Here is a 12,804-nt window from a genome sequence, read left to right as displayed (position 1 = left end):
TGCTGTCAGGACGTGATGGGGCTCCATGGCTGTGGGACAGAAGCAGCGTGGGTCCCGCCAGGCAGGCCAGTGAGCATCCCACCTTTATTTCTGGTGTCTGACAATTTTAGCTCATTGCAGACCACCCCATGTTCTCCTGACTAGCGGTTCTCCTGGCTTCAAATGAACCACTGGCCAAAGAAAAGTGGGTCCTAATTACCTCAATCCCGTTTTTTCTCTGATAGAGTTTAATGGGTATGAAGTGTTACTATCGATTTCCATGGGAACAGGAAAGGGTTCATGTTATCCATTGCATACTGAAAATCCTATGACAGTTACTGGAAGGCAAAAAGACACACTAACTCTCCTTTAAATTGCAGGATGAAAATTGTGTATTAGAACAATTGTGCCTCAGGGTGAATGTGTAAGTATAATGATACTGAAACTTGGCTTCTTTTCAAAATATACAAGTCTGTGACAGTTTGGTATTGAAAAGCTAGTGATTCACATCTGTAAAAAATAGCAGCTGAGCAAAAATGTCAAGGTGCGACAGAGGGCAAACCTAAATTACTTCCAACAAGAAAAAAAAAAAGTTCATTTTCAAAAGAATAATTGCTGAGTCTCTTTCTAGGAATATATTTATATCATTCAAATATAATTTGTGCATTAGGCATAATTATGTTAGATGGAAAAAGTTTTTAAAAGGTGCAAGTACACAAAGAAGCCTCCTACTCTGCACATTTACCATGCACAGAAACAGCTTATCCTGTGGAGAGTAGGAGTTAATGGTCAGTTTTCTTGCTGGAAGAAAATCACCATGGAGTCCCATGGGGATGTATTCATCAGTGATCTGAAAAAGAGAATGAACAGTGAAGTGACACAATTTGCTAAGTTATTCAGGTAATGAAGGCAAGGGTAATGACAAAAATATGTGCAGAAGGTGCTCTCAGGGACTGGATGGTAAAAAAAGAGGTCAAGATCCACAAAACATGGTAAACATAAGAAGAAAAATAATTGCGATTTAACATACACAATGGTAGGTAATGAATGAACTCTTACAACACAAATCTTGCTACTGAGTATTGTAAGGAGTTTTATGGAATTCAGTATTAAATTTCCTGTGTGGTCAAAACCACCAAATATTTTTTAGAATAAAAGAGAATAAAGCAGAATGCATTATCCGTGCTGCTGCCATGTGCCCACAGTTTGAACAGTGGTTGCAAATCCACCCTCTCAAAACAGTACAGTAAAATGTGATACTATAGGGATAGCAGAGCAAGACGCAAAGGAAGGTGATCAGGATAAAGAGAGGTTGGGACAGTTTGGGGCAAGTATTTGGGAAAATTTAGCCCCGAAAAACAGGGCAAAAGAGGTGGGAATAAAGTATATGAACAATATAAGGTACCTGCACTGCTACGCTCTCTAGAATAACTATACTTGACCAGTCAAAATCACACTGGTTTCTAGACCACAATAATTAGCTTGTTTTTTAGTTCGTGCCAATATCTCTATACTTACAAAATGTATGTACCTCTATACTGTACTGATGAAATATTCTGTTTCTTTTCCTGAAAGAAAAGAACCTTTTTATTTGCACAATCATCATCCTTAGGTACATTTGCATAGCTTCTACTGAAGCTACTGGCTACCCTACCAATACCCTACCAATAACAATTGAGCACTGCACTGAATAACAGGAATTCATACAAATCCATAAGTCATGAGTATATAGTTTAGCACCCCTTCATGCCTCAAACCTTGCATCCTGGTAAGTCAATATAATAGTTACATTTACTACCTTTGCTGTGATCCAATTTACAAATGAACTATAACACTGTCATATTCATTTATTTCCTATTTTATCCTGTTCTTTCTGATATTTTCAAACTGTTCTGTTCTTTTATTATAGTTTAATCTAGGACAAATAGATGAAGTAACAAGAGACTAAATTACAATTATTTTTTTTTTAGTTTATCTCAGTTTTTAAACATCTTTTATCTTTTATTTCTCACCAGATTACTAATACCACCTGTTGCATTTTGTGGAGAATATTTTAAAACATGGAATGAGTGCAAGCCTTGGAGATATTATACATGGGTTTGTCACTGCCCTCAGGCTCACAATCAGAGTACTCTTTATATCAAGCCAGAGAAACAGTACATTTAATTGTGAAGGGCCAGGATTTATTTCAAGAACTAGTTGAAATGGTGCTGACTCAGAAATGTCCAGTACTACATTGGTTTTCATCATGCTGGGTTTGGGGAATCTCTGAAGTAGGTGTGGTAAAAACTAGCCCAGAAGGTTAGGCTTAACTTGTTTTGGCAATGATTGCTTTTGAAAATCTCCTTTAAGTCCATGTCAGTATTTTGTTTTGCCATAATGAAGATTTTGTTGAAGGTATTATTCTCATTCAGTTAACAGGATGTTATTTTTTTGCTTTGATAACACGTTTTGATTGTATGGGGTCATCTCTAAAGGGGCACCACACTTTGTACTTAGTGCACCGCTTTGGTAATGCGATGATTTTACTAACCCATTGTACCTGTTTATTCCAAGACAGATTGCTATAATTGGTATTATATGTAGTGAATAGATGGTTATGGTTCATATAGCAGTGATCTGTACAGAAATTCTGTTCTGCTCCAGTGGATAATCAGATCTGGAGAAGTTCAGCTTTCTTCTGATCTTTGCCACATATGAAAGGAATATTTTAAAGTATAATGTCTTCCATGGTCTTATTTCATCAATTTGAGGGAAAAATAATAACAGCATTAAATTAATTCCTATGAAGAAAATTGCCTAAGGACTTAGGCCCCAAATGGTTAGAATTTAAATATAAAATTAGAAATAGCTGCTTTTCACTTATCACAGCAATTTTTCCCTTTAGCTTTTCCATTCTGCATCTCTGTTGTGTAGCTTCAAGTGTATTGATATCCTGACCATGAAAACAAGCTCTTCCAGATATTTTGAGTCTGAATCTTTATGAATACTCTTTTGAAATTACTTATTTACACACCAACCTTTTTCCGGCTTTGTGTTCAGGTCAGCCACTCTTTCATTGAACAAGTGGGGAAACTGTTGTATATTCATATTGGGTCTATTAATATTGCTTTTATTCAGCTACATTACCTCCCTAAACATACGTTTATTAGCATGAAACCTTACAATGAATAACATATTAATAAGTTTACTGGTAGGTGGAGGGACAATTTTGTAGATTTAGCTCACATCTTATATGTTTACACATCTTAAAAAAATTCAGTGTGTAAAAACTGCAGATGCTTGCATCACAACTAATAAATCCAGTTAACCCAATCAGACTATTTCTTTAAAAAAACAAATAATTTGAACAAAGCCTGCCACTTAGATTCAGTACAATCAACTTTAATTTGGTGTTCGATTCACTAGCGGATTCTGCAACATTTTAAAATCAGCTTGAGAATGTTAGAAACATTTTCCACTTCAAATGAAAAACTTGCAAACCGGCCATATTAGGTGTTCTGGCAAGCCTGGTTTGAGCTGCAGGTCCTCAGTTGTTTTGGTGTTCCTTGAATGAGTTAAAATCCAAATAGGGAGAATTTAGACTACTTCAATCTAAAAAAACACTGCACTGTGAACTTGTGTTTTATTTATCTGGATTTGCCAGCCCTTCAGCTCACACTTAGTTCTCCAGCTTCCTTTTTAATCGTTTGTACTTCGATTCTTACTTAGTATGAAATAATAGCCAAAAAACACTTTGAAGCACTCTTCCAATCCCATATAATTTCCCACATATTTTTTAAAGCTTCTGCATATTCAAATCAGCTGTTTCCAAGTCAATATGATATTTATCAATCCAAGCTTTATTAAATATTCCAATTTAATTCCATGCTAGAAGGATCCTGGATTTATTTTCCTTTTAAGTCTTCCTTCAGAAACAGGCTTCATATTCTTCTGCCTTCACAGATAATAATAGGCCAAGTTTTTGAAATCCAGTAGCAAATGTGTGAGACCAAGGACATACATAAAATACAACACAACAGTCCCCTCTCCTGGAAGCACACGACCAGCTACAAATGCTACAGCTTGGATGGATTCCAAGGATCATGTATACTTAAAATAAACAGCTGCCCTTATGCAGTAAAACTGGGGTACAAATAGAAAACATACAACCTCTGTACAGAGACAGAACTGTGCAAGCATCACACGTGAGGTGAAATGGTATTGCATTATTTTTGACTCCAGAATGTGTCTCTCCTTTAAATAAGGTGCAGATTGAGATGTGACATTGAAAACATTAGGGCCAAATAATTTAATCGGATGTACAATTATTGAGAACTACAGAGTATTACCTTCCAAACTGGCTTGACAAAAAAAGGAGAGTAATTTCAGAATAGCAGAAAAAGTATTTGTATATTCAAGGGGACCCCTACGTTTCCAAGGCTGATAAAAAGAAATGAAGGTCACTGCTTATGTAAGGTGGCTTCTCAGAGGCAAATCCAATAGTTTCTTATGAGTGAAAACCAGTCTGATTATCCAAGGTCATGCAGAACAGGTTTTGTTTTTTCTAGAAAAAAAAAAAAAAAAATATATATATTATGCTACATATCGTATGATTTAAATATTTTCAACCTTGTGCCAAGCATGTTTCTTAGCTATATGTTCTATTGTAATGCACTTATTGGTAGAAATTCCTGTAAGAAATAAATGTCCTTGTCTCTTTCTTTTTCACAGAAAGATTGTATTCATTGAAAAAGAAAGAGCCCTTCAATGTATTAAAGGAGGGGTTTTTTTGTCAAAAATTCTAAGACTAAGGTAAACATTCCACTCCATTCTACTATTTCACATCTAATAATAACTGATTAGGGGGTGTCACTGATTGATTGCAGGGCAACAATAAACTGTGGCAGATGCTTTGTTAACCTCCTCCTCTTCCTCTCCCCTCTCTGCTCATCGCCCCGCCCTGTGGAAAAGCAATAGGAGGGCAAAGAGAGATAGGACTTGCAAGTTGGAAAAAGGTAAAAATGTTTTACTAATGCTACTAATAAAATAGAGAAAATAATACAAAATATACAAAACTAATCTTCAAATTCCTGGCACAGCTCAGCATGAGCTGCTCCAGCAGCTGCAGGGCAGGTTCCCGGAAGTCCTGGGTGGGACTCTGCAGCAAACCAGACCTGGATTCAGGGATGCAGGGTCTGTCACTAGGCCTCAGGTCGCAGGGACGACTGGCAGGGTCCTGCCCAGATGCTGGCCACAGTCGAATCGAGAGTGAGACCCTCGTGATCTCCCCTTTTTATATGGTGTTATGATGTGGATGGGATGGAATACTTCATTGGTCAGCTTTAGTCACCTGTTCATTTCGCTCCTCCTTGCAAATATGGGACCTGCATTCTTATCAGTGACCTTGCATTCCATTGTTATGTCTACCAAAACATGTATCCAACTTCAGAAAAGTGCAGTTACTAAGAAGAACTCAGCTGAAAGAAAAATTCACTAAAAGAGAAACTGGTCTTGTTTTTAACAAAACCAGGATGAGGGAAAAAACGAACTACTTTATTTTGTAGTTCTGTAGCTCTCAGATTATGCTTTGTGGAGCCCTGAATGTCTATTGACCTCTTTGTTTTTCGTCAACAGACTGAGTTTGCTTATGTTGTATTGATTCATGAGCTTGCATAAATTGCGCTGCATTGTGGAATGACACAAGAGTGCACTTCTTTAGGAACTCTGAAATAACAGAAGCAAATGTGGACCTTTTAAGCATAGACCAAGCACTTAGAGAAACTATGCAGTCTTCAGTTTACTGAGTCAGCGCTATGTGAATTCTAGTTTCTTGTTTCTTATACAGGCCGTTATCTTAGAAGTCACGTGTGTAGCTCATTAAACTAGATTATAGTAATATATGGTTAGAGGAAATTTGTTCATCCCTACACACAGATTTGCTAAATCTGAGGACTGAGCAACACTGAATCAATGTTGTGTCTGTGATAAGAAGCAGTAACTGTAAGAACTGGATGTGAAATCATGTCATTTGCTGGTGCTACAACTGAGGTTGCCACCCAACTTGCCACATGCTGCTTTGAGGTAGGTATGAATTCTCCCCTCCGTGAGCAACTTCAGACCATCTCCCTCAAAATTATTGTACCTTATCACGGTTCTTACTTCTCCTCTGCATAATGGCAGCGCCAGTGCTGTCACAGAGTTTGTGTTGTGGAAGAGTGGCCAGAGGGTTCTCCTCGTTCCTTCCTCTGCATCAGTCCAGCTTCCCAGATGTCCAGAATCCCTTGATGTTCCTCAGGACTTGAGGACACTGCCGACTCATGGCAATTGTCACCTTGGCATTATGAATAAAGAGCTTGTGACTTCAATGATACGTTTTACTTGGGATTTCATTAATGACTGTGAAAGCTGGAATCTAACCCAAAAGGAGATCCCTAGCATATCATCTATGGGGAAAATCACCTTATTTTCTGTGATGGAATGCTTTCCTTATCGTAACTGAAACTTTGTCACAGATTCCTTTTACAAGACATTTAACAATAACGTAAGCTTCAGCTGAGCCCTTTTGTGGTAGATATAAGGTGTTGTACCTAATCTTCTTAGGAGCTTTGCATGCACTGCCTTATACAGGCAGAATAATGATAAAGTTATTTCGACGTGCTTGACAAGAAAAAAATGTTACCACAGCAAATTAAATATTCTCTTAAACAAACACCTAATTAACAAAATAAGATACAGGAGTTATTGTTGGTCAATTAGAGATGTAATAATTATTCCCGATTAGCTGACAAGAACAGGATAAATATGTAATTATCATAGAAAACTAAAATGCAAGTAAAAATCACCAGAACATATATTATGTTAAAATAAATGATAGGTACATCATCAAGTCTTTCATTCATCTTTTCAAGTACACTTAAAAAAAAAATCTTATTATAGTAATATAGAGCTAGAATATATATTATAATTAATACATAGAATATTTTAATACAATATTCTTTATATGGAAAACTCTATAGCCTCTCTCCCTCACTCTTTCCTTTCAGTTGCCCCCAGTTTCTGTAAAAACAAGAAAAAACTGGTTTCCAGGTTGTGTCATATTTTTCTCAGAGAAAAATTAAGGCTCAATTGGGGATATATTTTCTAAAGATTTTTATTTTTAACATTTATTAGAACTGGGGAAACAACTTATAAAAATTAACATATTCAAGAATATCTGCCCTTATTCTGTTCATAAATTATTCCCAAACAGACTGAAATTAAGGAATTCATTCTTATTCAGAATTACTCAAAAATAGATTGTGCAAAGATAGACTAGCTGTTCACTAGCTCTTTTTATCATACTTACCTAAATCTTATTCCATTGTTCTTTTACTTTGATTAGATCACTAAAATATTTATAAATCCGTAAAAGGATAATCAAAGGTTTTCTAGTTCTCAAGGCTAGCACTGAGACATGAATACTAACAATTCCATCCACTAATGAAAAACAAATTTTATTTCCAAATATTTAATCAAATGTCATTAACAAGAACTTAACCTTTCCCTTTTGACAGGAAAGGGTGCCTCTATTAGACACAAAGTAATTTTTTTAATATTTCAAATAATGTAAAGGACTGACTCTGGACTGCACTGCAGTATATTTACTGCCGCTCAGCTGCTGTAAAGAGATTACAAAATAAACTCCATCTGCTCCAAGGGATAGCTTTAAAGCATCTTCAGAAGTGAGTAAGTACTTTACACATCTTCTAAAGCTTGGTGTCCAAGGATCAGATGAGGGGTGACAGCGGTCACAGCCAGAGGCTTTCATAGGCCTTGGGGTCACGGTACAGCTCACATACTGGAGGAGTTTAGCAGCTGCCTCATGTTGATGAGGAGCATGGACTCTTCCCGAGGCCCAAATTCTCCCCCTGGAGAAGGCGTCATGTGCATTTCCTTGAAGGCAATACTGGCTTAAATGTCCTTTTCTCTAACTGCTGCTCCCTGCCACACCTCCGCTGTGCTGGTACTACTGTTCCCACAGCTTAGCAGCAAACTAGACTGGGGAACCCATTCCTTAAAAAAAACTGGGGGGAACACTTGCCACTTCTTAACTAGGTGTTTCTTTACTGTCTGCTCTGTTGTCTAAAAATAAAATATTTTAAAATAATGGACACATACATTAGATTCCTATTTTTAGGAAAAATTATGTAATTTTTAGATGTAATCGTATTTCCCTTGTCATACACTTTAAGAATAGACATGCAAAAACATTTTTTAACTGTAGCCAAGTCTTCTTTTGAAATGAGGTTCAGATTATTCTCTTATTTAATGTCTCAGTTTAATTGAAATGCTCAGTATAATCATGTAGATCAAATAATGTCTGTGAACCTGTGAAGTGGTAGATTCTGAATTCTAGTAGCAGATACATCTTTTGTTTGATTGTTTACTATTCGTCACATGTAACTGAAGATGAGAGCTACTGGCTATCCAGCTCTTTCAGTTCTCCAAGTACTTCAGAAATGCTCACCCGTTTCACTCCCTGAAGATACTGCAACTTGGAGCCAATCTTCAATTTCTGCAGTTGCTATATTCCCACCATGAGAATATACAGAGAACCTCAAGCAAGTTCTTCATAATGATTATCATTTGGTTGGTATGGAAGATCATGTATATAAATCTCATTGTATTAGGTATTGTTCTTCTTTGTCACCTTCCTTAAATAGTCACACCTAGGGGTTCAGGGGAAGTCAAACTAGTGGAAAAGTAACTATTGAATGGAAATAATTTTATTTTCCTACCAGGAAATGAAAGGCTCTTGCTTTGTCCTGATGGTGCTAGCATAAAAAATCATTCCATGGTGCATTCATTACCTGCATATCAATCACTTTGGGTAAGTATGCAGAAATTATTTTTTTTTTAACTTTGGCATTTTTAGTCCTTAAATTCTTAGAAGTCCAAAGCACAGACTCGGACATCTGATTCTTTTTGAGTGTTAATTTGCAGTGTTTGGTTTCATCTTGGCAAGAAATGCTACAATGCCAGCATATTTTCCATTGTTTTTGTAACTTTATTTTTTTATCATGTCTAAACAACAGATTTGATGAAAGCAGAAAATGTTAAATGGACAACTATGAACTGAGAGTTTAGGTCCATAGTCTGCTGCACTGTGGGATTGGACAGAAGCCAGTAATTCCTTCAATGATTACTTATTGTTGCAGGCAGTAAAATCTTAGTCTCAAGAGAACAATATGATATTAGTATATGTTCTTTAGCATGGTTTACAAAATGAAAACTTTTGTATTTTTTCCTGTAGAACTGGCTCTTTATTCCAGACAGTTTTCCTCATAAATTGTGTTCTGAACATGAGAACCAGAACATTTTTGAACTTTCTAGTATCTCTGATATTTTACTGTGTCTTTTAAAATTGTTTTCAGAAATACTTGTGGTGCAATTTTTGTTAATTCAGGACCTAAGAGATATGGATTATCTTACCTATAGATTTATTCAGTTTTAATTCCAAATAAGCGAAAGGTATGCACCCAAATATTTGTGGAAAGGTATTTATTTCAGTAGATTTAGAGGTAACTCTTGAAAACAGGGAGCTTTCTTTTAACACAGAAGTCAGTGGATGCAATAGTGAATGCCCTAGCTCTTCTTAATCTCCCTCAGAAAAAAGGTATTTGCAGCAGCGTAGCTCTGCAGCAAAAGTATCTTTGGAGAAAGCTTGATGGCACAGAACTTTCATAGTAGCTCTTAAAAAAGAAAAACCTTTCTCCATAAAGCAAATAGGTCTACCTGGACAATCTCAATCTGTTGTTGGCAACTAAAATGAGTAAGAAAGACCTTTGGGTTTCTCTGATCTTTAATCATTGGATCAGCTGGCATCAAGCCTTGCCAGAACCTAAGGACACCTTCTCACTGTGCTTCTCATCTGAACAAACTTGACCAAGGTAGGTGCACGTCTGGACGCAATATATACCGATATGAGAAAACTATCCTTAATTCAGCAATAATAGTTGATTAAACACTGGTAATTTAAATAGATAGTTATAAGGAGCATTTTCTTAATTAATGTCCTGGCAAGAAAACTGTCTCAAGGAATGTCAGATTTATGTATTTTGAAAATGCATTACGTATATGTAATTTGTTAATGTGACTCTGGAGAAAATCAACATCAGAAACTCTAGAAAAGCAGTCTGTACTTTAAAATCCTTAGCCTAATGGAAATTGGAACACTTAAAAAACAGATGGAGAAAAATGCATACAAAAAAAAGATGAAGAAAAGTACATTTAATTCCTAAGGTTCCAGCAATTTAGAAATATTGGAACATAAATCAAAATCTTCATAGTGTTAAAATCATATCCAACAATCCTAATATAACTGCTTTTTGAAAAATGAATTGTTTAACCTTGTATTTGCCAACAAGACCTTAAAAAACAAATCTGACATTTATATATTGCCATAGATGTAGAAAGGTTAATATGTCAGAAAAGATATTAAGTCTAATGATCTTCTAAGTATTATAAAGCACAGTCATTTTGTATTTTTTTATGAAGTCAATAAATGTATTACTATGTAAAAAGTTTTCTTGACACAAATTCAATATTTCCATGTGTAACTTGAATTTTCCACAGTGTAGGTGTCCAAACCATAGAGCATATCTAGTGCAACAGTAGAATATAACGGTATTCCCATTGTTCGCCATCATCATTGATATAGTTACTGTTAGCAGTAGATTTAAACACCCGTTTGGTCAATCTATATCATTATCATAGAACCATAGAATCATTTCAGCTCGAAGAGACCCTCCGGATCATCGAGTCCAACCTTAACCTAACTCTAGCACTAAACCATGTCCCTTAGAACCTCATCTAAACACCTTTTAAACACCTTCAGGGATGGTGAGTCAGCCACTTCCCTGGGCAGCCTGTTCCAGTCCCTGACAACCATTTCTGTGAAGAATTTTTTCCAAATATCCAATCTGAACCTCCCCTGGTGCAACTTGAGGCCATTTTGCCTTGTCCTATCACTTGCTGCTTGGGAAAAGAGACCAATACCCTGCATGCTACAACCTCCTTTTAGGTAGTTGTAGACAGCAATTAGGTCTCCCCTCAGCCTCCTTTTCTCCAGGTTAAACAGGCTTAGCTCCCTCAACCGCTCCCCATTGGACTTGTACTCCAGGCCCCTCATCAGCTTTGTCGCACTCTTCTGCATGCTCTCTAGTACCTCAATGTCCTTCTTACGATGAGGGGCCCAAAACTGAACAGAATATTCAAGGTGTGGCCTCACCAGTGCCGAGTACAGTGGCGCTTCCCTAAGTGATTGTGATTACTCATCGATAGCTAGTAAGTAACTTAGCAGTAAGATTCTGCTGTGTTTTATTATTCTAAACAGTGTCTGATCTTTACCTATATTGACCTGAAAAAAATGTATAGATGTATGCTAATGGTTGCAGCAGTATGGTCATTCGTAGCAAATTGGAAGCAGCATTCTTTCCAGATTCAAAGTTATGACACAAAAATAAATTAGACTTGTGTGCTCTTCCACAGAAAGGTGGGCTTTTTTGGCTAATGTTGCTTTTATTCTGTGATTCCCAAAGCATTTTTCCTTAGAAGTCAGGTTTGTGGAGTGATAGTTAGCCATGACAGCTGCAGAGTGTTCTTGGATAACTCAGGTTTTTGTAAGAAGACCTGTCAGAAGCCAGACCGGTTGAAGTATTTCACAAGCTGTCCATTTTTAGTAAAGAACTCAAGAAGTAGTAGTGATAAAATTTATCGTTGAGAAAGAGCAACCTGCTTTGTAGTCTCTTGGCATTTTAGATCTAATCATAGGAGAAAGACATTCTTTTCTGTTGTATTTTTAAGAAATCAGAAACCAATAAAATGAGCAGACAATACACTTTTTACACTGTAGATTATATATATTTTAAGGGGGTATAAGAGGGAGAATGTATGACTCCTTTGTGCACTTTCAAATTCTGAGCACTGCTGTAACTCTTTCAGGTACTGCACTGAAAAAAGCTATGCTGAGACATAGAACAATTTTTTGCAGAAGGGACTTCTGGAGATGTCAGGTCTGGCACCCAACTCAAAGCGGAGTCAACCCTAAAGTCAGATTCTGCTCTGGAGTTGAATGAGATTGCTCAAGGCCTAGCCCCGATGAAACCTTAGTATCACCAAGGATGCACATTCTAGTCTCTCCAGACAAACCAATGGCTTTCTACCTCATCAGCAAGCAGACTGCACAGATATGTTTTCCTTTATTAAACATCAGGAGGATTTTCCAGCTTGTCAAACTCCCTTTGAATGGCAGAATTATCCTGCAGCTTTTCAGCCTTTCTCCTCATTTAAATATTTTTAGATTTCACCTTTCATTTAAGGTCTTCATAGAATATTGTATGAGGAAGGGTATTGTGAGAAGTATTCAGGAAATAAGGAAACTGCAGCACAGAAATGCACTGGGAAATGTCCAAGGTGACTGAATTTTGGTAGTTTTTTGTCTTTTCTGGTCACAGAATCAACCAAAATGAGTATATAGCATATGAACTTATGGTTCTTAGGCAAAAACTCCATTCAAATACTACTGCAGAACAGTCTATTGCAAAGCGTGATAGCAAAGTAACTCCATTCAAATACTACTGCAGAACAGTCTATTGCAAAACGTGATAGCGAAGTAAAAGAAGTGCAGAACACAGATCTAGAACAGATGCCTGTGGAGGAAGATCACAACTGAGTCCCTTAGAAACTGTGTATTTACTACCCTTCTATATATTTATTCTCTTAGATGTTTATTAATATTTATAATGTGTGTGTCAATATCAGTGTGCACTCTTCTAGTAAGAAGAACTTTTACATAATAGGAAA

At 36.6% G+C, this 12,804-nt stretch overlaps 1 long non-coding RNA gene across 1 annotated transcript; it reads left to right on the top strand.

Annotated features, from left to right (window-relative positions):
• The first annotated feature begins 276 nt into the window (after nucleotides 1-276).
• LOC139827935 (uncharacterized) lies at nucleotides 277-4,773 on the top strand. Its single transcript, XR_011739075.1, has 3 exons — nucleotides 277-403; nucleotides 1,995-2,076; nucleotides 4,693-4,773. It is a non-coding gene; the product is annotated as an uncharacterized lncRNA (long non-coding RNA).
• The last annotated feature ends 8,031 nt before the right edge of the window (nucleotides 4,774-12,804 follow it).

This window comes from Patagioenas fasciata, chromosome 4 (assembly GCF_037038585.1).
Source record: "Patagioenas fasciata isolate bPatFas1 chromosome 4, bPatFas1.hap1, whole genome shotgun sequence".
In the NCBI taxonomy this organism is placed as follows: domain Eukaryota; kingdom Metazoa; phylum Chordata; class Aves; order Columbiformes; family Columbidae; genus Patagioenas; species Patagioenas fasciata.
Note: the sequence above shows the minus strand (reverse complement) of the source record. Positions and strands in the feature narration are given on the sequence as shown.